Here is a 6,696-nt window from a genome sequence, read left to right as displayed (position 1 = left end):
CCGCACCCACTGTTTGAGTTGGCGGTGCGAGGTGTGCAGAGAAGCACCGCCGTCGACGCACAACACCTCTGTTGCCTTCTGAAACTCCTGCTCATCAGTCTCATCCTCCTCCATATCATCATCTTCATCTTTGTCTTCGTCTTTGTCGCGGCCACGGGGAGGCCTATCCCCTTGGCGTTGCTTGGCCTTGCCGCGGCGCCCTCCCCGGGCGGGACGCTTCTTGCCGGATCCTCCGCCACCTTCATGGGCCTTCTCCTTGTCGCGGCGCTCGTATTCAGCTTTCTGTAGCTCTGCCATCTGCTCAACCTTCTTGCAAGCTTGGAGTTCGTGGCCCTTGGTGCGGTGGATCTTGTAGTACTGCTTGCCGGAGCCGTCCTGCTTGTCGGCGGCTACCACAGCCTCGCCGGAGTCACCAGTTTTGGCCTTCTCGGAACCGCCTCCATTGCCGGACTGCTCAACAACTAGAACATCCTTAGCTTTCCTCTTTCTGTTATTTCGCCTCCGGTTCCTCTTTGCCGGAGGGGCGTCCTCACTGTCAGATCCTTCTGCTCTTGCGTTCTCTCCGGGGAGTCTCCTCCCCTCTTCAGCCCGTGCACACTTGTCGGCTAGAGCATATAGCTCGCTGACATCTCTGATTTTGCACATCACCATCTCCTCCCTAATCCTACGGTTATGCACGTTCTGATGGAACGCGCTGATAACCGCGGCAGGGTGGACGTCTGGGATGTTGCGCTGCACCTGACTGAATCTCTGTATATACTTGCGCAGGGGTTCTCCTTCCTTCTGGGCGAGCAGATGAAGATCGCTCTCCTGGCCATGGGGTTTGTGGCCGCCTGTGAAGGCGCCGACAAACTGATGACACAGGTCCGCCCACGAAGAGATGGAGTTGTCCAGCAAGTGCATGAGCCAAGATCTGACGTTGGGCTTGAGCACCAGCGGGAAGTAGTTAGCGAGGATCTTCTCGTCGCGCCCCCCGGCAGCCTGCACCGCGATGGTGTAGACGCTGAGGAACTCTGACGGATGTATCCTGCCATCATACTTCTCAGGCACGTCTGGCTTGAAGTTCTTGGTACTGGGCCACTGGACCTGCCGCAGCTCACGGGTGAACGCAGGGCAACCTACCGCGTATGGCAAGTCGCCTGGTTCCCCTGGCGCATGCATATCGACAGTGGGCCCAGTGCACTGGTCAGATTGACGTCGCGCTTCTCTTCGACGCTTGATGCGAGTGCGAGCGTCTTCGTGTCGTCGTTCTTGGAGAACTTGGCGTTGATCGCGGCGAGCTCGCGGGTCCGACGACGCGGTGGAGTCGGTGTCGAGGTTGGCCCGGCGAGTCGGCGATCTTGGCCTTCGGGGCGGGGAGTGCACAGTGGTGGCACCCCCAGTGGTCTTGTTGGCGTCGGCTTGCGCCTGGGCCTCTTGCCGGGGCTTCGATGCGCTCGGTTGCCGGGGCTTGTCGCCGTTGGCGAAGCCAATGAGGCTCTGAATGGCGGCCCTCCAGTCGTCGATCTTGTCTGGCGCTGGAGGGTAATCTAGAAGCAGCTAGGCTCCGGCCAGCGCTTCCTCTGGAGTGTTGGGTGGCGGTGGCGAGCGACGCGAGGTGCGGGACATGCTCAAACTTCTAACAGTGTTAGAAGGAGCAACATCTCGTCCAGGCGACCGCACTGCGCTCGTGCCGGCGTGCTGACGCGTGCGTTGGCCTTGAGCGTCCCGCGACCCACCAGCTTGGCCTTGTTCCAACGCGAGTACGGTGCTAGGAGCACCGTGGCGTTGTCGATCCTGCACCTCCTGGGAGGGGTGTGGCGGATGTGCAGATGCTGAACCTTGCGGGGCCTTGTCCTTGGACCTGGTGACGACGCGAGTCCCACCCGGCGCCCGCTCCTCCGCCGGCGTCCACCCCACCGCCCGTTTGCTCCGGTGGCGGCAGGACAATCGCAGACGGAGCGGCCACCTCCGAAGTCTTCTTCTTCGGTGGCATGTCGATGTAGATGTTGATGTAGCGCGCGCGAACGCCAGATCAGATACGCACGACCTCGACGCCCCCCTACCTGGCGCGCCAGAGATGTCGTGGGGAACGAGCACCTATGGCGCAGGGCCCCTTTTCTTGTCCGGCAAGGGAGCGGAGGGCGCACGCAGAGCAGATCGAGGCGAAAGCACGTGGGGGATTTTTACCCAGCTTCGGAGCACTTCGGAGAGATAAAACTCCTACTGCTACTTTGTGTTCTATTCTGTTCTTGCTCGAAAGCGTGGGTGTGTTGTGGTGTCGAGTGAGTTCTGCTGAACCGACCCCTTTCTACGTGCGCATGGGCCTCCTTTTTATAGGTTAAAGGGGTCGCCGACAGGTGGCAGCGTAGAAAGAGGGGTAAAAGAGTAAAAACGCGAGTTGGTACAACTGCTACCAACAGTGCCCCCTACCTAACTCTGACGACAGGGGACAAGGGCATTTAATGCCCGTCTGGTCGCTCAAATAGTGTAGGAAACCACCGTTAGGGGCGCCACCGATCGCCACGATGGCCTCCTTGTCATCTTTGTTTGCCACCTCGCACCGCTATGCTGCACAGCTACCCGCCACGTGCACCAGGAGCGATCCTGTGGCGACACGTTGTCGGATGTGCTGGAGCGTGGGCGCAGAGTGGTGGCTTCGCCGCGGCAAGCGCCTTGCCGCGGTTGCAGTCTTGTCGCACCCGCAAGCTTGCCGCTCGCTGGGTCTTGCCGGGACGCGCGGAGCGTCGCGGCAAGTCTCTTGAAGTGCCTTGGTTGGCCTCCCCGGCAAGCTCCTCTTGCCGGGGTCTTGTCCCTCCCGGCAAGCTCCTCTTGCTAGGGTTCTGTCTTCTCAGCTAACACTTTGTTCTTGAATGGCAGTAAATAGGAATGGCGGGGGATCTTGGCGGACGCCCGGCAAGCCTTGCCGCGGGACGCTGCAACTGCCCGTGCACAAGTTCGGGGTACTAAGGTACCCCTACTTTAGTACACCGACACATGGCGGCGGAGAGAACGACATGGACTCCACGCAGCAGAGTTCGTCGGTACTAAGTTCAATTGTGCGGGACCCTCATGTTCAAGCATTGCTTCGCAAGGAGACGAGTACTGAGAGAGCTGCTTCTAGAGAGGAGGCTAAGCTGGAGCAACTGGTGGTAGACTCGAACACTCCATTGTATGATGGTTGCAATCCTGAGGTGACCCGCTTGAGTTTCACGCTCCAACTCCTGAAGACGAAGGCTAAAAACAAGTGGACCGACACTAGCCTCGATGAGCATCTCAAGTACCTAAAGGATGTTCTTCCGCAGGTAATCTATGTCCTACTAGTGTTGATGAGGCCAAGAAGATTGTGTGCCATCTTGATCTACCACATGTTAGATACCATGCATGCATCAACAATTGCATAATTTATCGGAAGGAGCACGCGGAAAAAACAAGCTGTCCGGTGTGCAATGCTTCTCGATACAAGAAGGCCGGGAAGAAATGTCCCCAGAAAGTTGTATGGTACTTACCGATCACTCCCCGTCTCCAGAGGTATTTTGTAGATTCCAAGGAAGCTAAGCTAATGCGCTGGCACGCGGAGAGGAAGAAGCCCGACGATGGAGACGATCCGAAGCTGAGACACGTGAAGGATGGAAGCCAGTGGAGAGCGTTGAACAGCTTCTATCGGTATTTTGAATGTGATGCAAGGAACATCGTGCTCGGTGCGTGTACCTATGGCATGAATCCGTTTGGCAACCAGAACACCAACCATAGCACATGGCCCGTGTTTGTATGGATGTACAACCTCCCCCCTGGTTGTGCATGAAATCGAAGTACATTCACATGAGCATGCTTATTCAAGGGCCGAAACAACCAGGAAATAATATTAATTTGTATCTGGGGCTACTTCAAGAGGAGTTAGACATGTTATAGAAAACACCGGCCAAGACATGGGACGCCAGCAAAGGTGAGTATTTCAACATGAGAGCCGTGCTAATCACGACAGTGCAGGACTATCTCGGTTACGGATATGTGGCAGGCCAGGTGTGCCATGGATATTGCGGTGCATGGATGATACGACGTCTCAGCAGCTAACGTCAAGGAAAGATGGCGGGTCTGGGAAAATCGTGTACATGGGGCATCGAAGATGGCTTGAACAGGACGACCCATGGAGAAACCATGGAGATCTATACAATGGTCACGCTGAGCATCAAGGACCTCCACGTAAGCGGAGCGGTGCCGAAATTGATGAGATGTTGAAAAACTGGAAGGAGTGCCCCGCGCCGGGAAAGACGATGAGAAAGGCGCCGGAGCCGCTGCTGAAGGTATGGAAGACGAGGTCTGTGTTCTGGGACTTGGAGTACTGGCACAAACTCGATACACCTCATTGCCTTGGTCAAATGCATATCTGTAAGAATGTCCTTGAGAGCTTGCTCGCAACACTGATGAACATGCCGGATGAGACCAAGGATGGGCCGAAGGCAAGAAAAGACTTGCAAGATTTGAAAATCAGGGAAGATCTGCACATGCCTCCCCATAAAATGTTAGATGAGACAGAGACGGAGACAGAGGCACGGGAGAAGAAGGGCAAGAAAATAAAGAAAGAGGATTATTGCCCCCCTTCTTGCTTCACCTTAAGTCAGGCTGAGATCAATCAATTCTTTAAGTGCCTTACCGGAGTCAAAGTAAGTTCTGGTTACTGTGGCAAGATAAGCAGATATCTAGACACGGACAAGAAAAGGTTCAGCGGGATGAAGTCTCATGACTGTCATGTGATGATGATGCAGATACTACCTATTGCCCTTAGAGGGATAATGGACAAGCACGTCCGTGACACGCTTATTGGTCTCTGCAACTTTTTCGACGTCATCTCTCGAAAGTCGATCAGTGTGAAGCAGCTCCAAAGGCTACAGGAAGAGATCGTTGTGATACTGAATGATCTTGAGCTGTACTTCCCGCCCGCGTTCTTTGACGTGATGGTGCATCTGTGTGTCCATATTGTGGATGACATAATAGACCTGGGGTCATCATTCCTGCACAACATGATGCCGTTTGAGAGGATGAATAGGATCATCAAAGGTTTCCTTCGTAACATGTCCCGTCCGGATGGAAGCATCGTCCAGGGCTATTTGGCACAAGAGTGCATCTCTTTCTGTGAGAATTTTCTATATGGCGCAGACCAACCGCCTGGTGTTAGTGTTGGTTTGCCCCTTAACAAGAATGATGGGAGGCTCGAAGGAGATGGTCACTGCAACGGTCACAGGGAACTGCACGTGGTATACTCAGATCAACGCAGCGACTTTGACAGAGAAAACTTGGTAGTGCTACAACACCTAGACGAGGTAGATCCTTTCGTGGCACTGCACAAAGAAATTATCGCAAAGAAGTATCGTGACCGGGGGGTATGCAGGACGGACGCCGAAGTTACTAGAGAGCACAACTCCACTTTCCTGCATTGGTTCAAAGAGCATATTATTGCTAATCCCCCGGAGGAGGGCTCTAAGGATGGATTGCTCATATACGCCTTAGCACATGGCCCCTCGCCCAACCTCGTAACCTATCAGGCATATGATATCAACGGATACACGTTCTACACGGAGGCGAAAGATATGGACAGTGATGATCAGAACTCAGGGGTGACGATGGAATGCATGACCGGCAGCGACAACGGCGCAACTGAACGATTTTATGGAAGGGTCGCGGAGATCTGGGAGCTTGACTACTCTGGACTGCACAACACGACGATGTTCCGTGTCAGATGGGCTAAGAATGTCGAAAGAGAAAGCCGGATGTTCACTACCATGACTATACCCGACGCCAAGAGCGCTACCGTGAACGCTATCGCAAAAAACGAGCCATGGGTACACGCTAAGCACGTGACACAATGCTTCTTCATAACTGACCCGCGCAATCCCAGTCGTGTTGTCGTGAGGAGAGGCAAAAGGAACATCATTGGAATGGATGGAGTCGCCAACGAGGAAGACTATGATCAGTACGGCAACCCAATGAGGGAAGATGACGATGATAATGAAGTATACGTCAAAAGAAGAATCAATACTACATTACCTAAGAAAAATCATACTCCATGGAAAAGGCAAAGTCACAATGAGGGGCTCAATTATTCTTCGACGAACAAGAAGGGAAAGAAGCTGACTCAAAAACGAAAACGCCAGCACTGAGGAAACTTATGTTATCGGTCCAATGATGTGTAATATATATATATATATATATATATATATATATATATATATATATATATATATATATATGTTCCCATTTTGTATACACACTTAGCCATTATTATGCATGGGTCCAATGATGTGTAATATATATGTTCCTATTTTGCATACATATTTAAATGTCAAATGATGCAATATATATTGCCCTCCCTTCGTTCACTGCCCTCGGGAAATAAAAGTGGGATAAAATAAAGGAAAAGGAAAAGAAAAACTGGCTGTAGCGACGGTAGTAGCAGGGCGTTTTGCATAAACCGCTGCAGCTACTGAATTTAGTAGTAGCGAATTTTGCCTAAACCGCTACAGCTACTGAAGTTAGTAGCAGCGCATTTTGACATAACGCGCTACTGCTACGTCCACTTAACCCAAAATTCTCACTCGCCCTGCTTCATCCCGCCTTTTCCCCCCAAATCCCCACTCTCTCTTCCCCCGTCGCACCGCCGCGCCCGACCCGGCCCCGGCGCTCGCCCCCGACCCGGCCCTCGACACCGACCCCGACGCC

This window comes from Triticum dicoccoides, chromosome 5B (assembly GCF_002162155.2).
Source record: "Triticum dicoccoides isolate Atlit2015 ecotype Zavitan chromosome 5B, WEW_v2.0, whole genome shotgun sequence".
Lineage (NCBI taxonomy): Eukaryota > Viridiplantae > Streptophyta > Magnoliopsida > Poales > Poaceae > Triticum > Triticum dicoccoides.
This window is presented reverse-complemented; position numbering follows the sequence as displayed.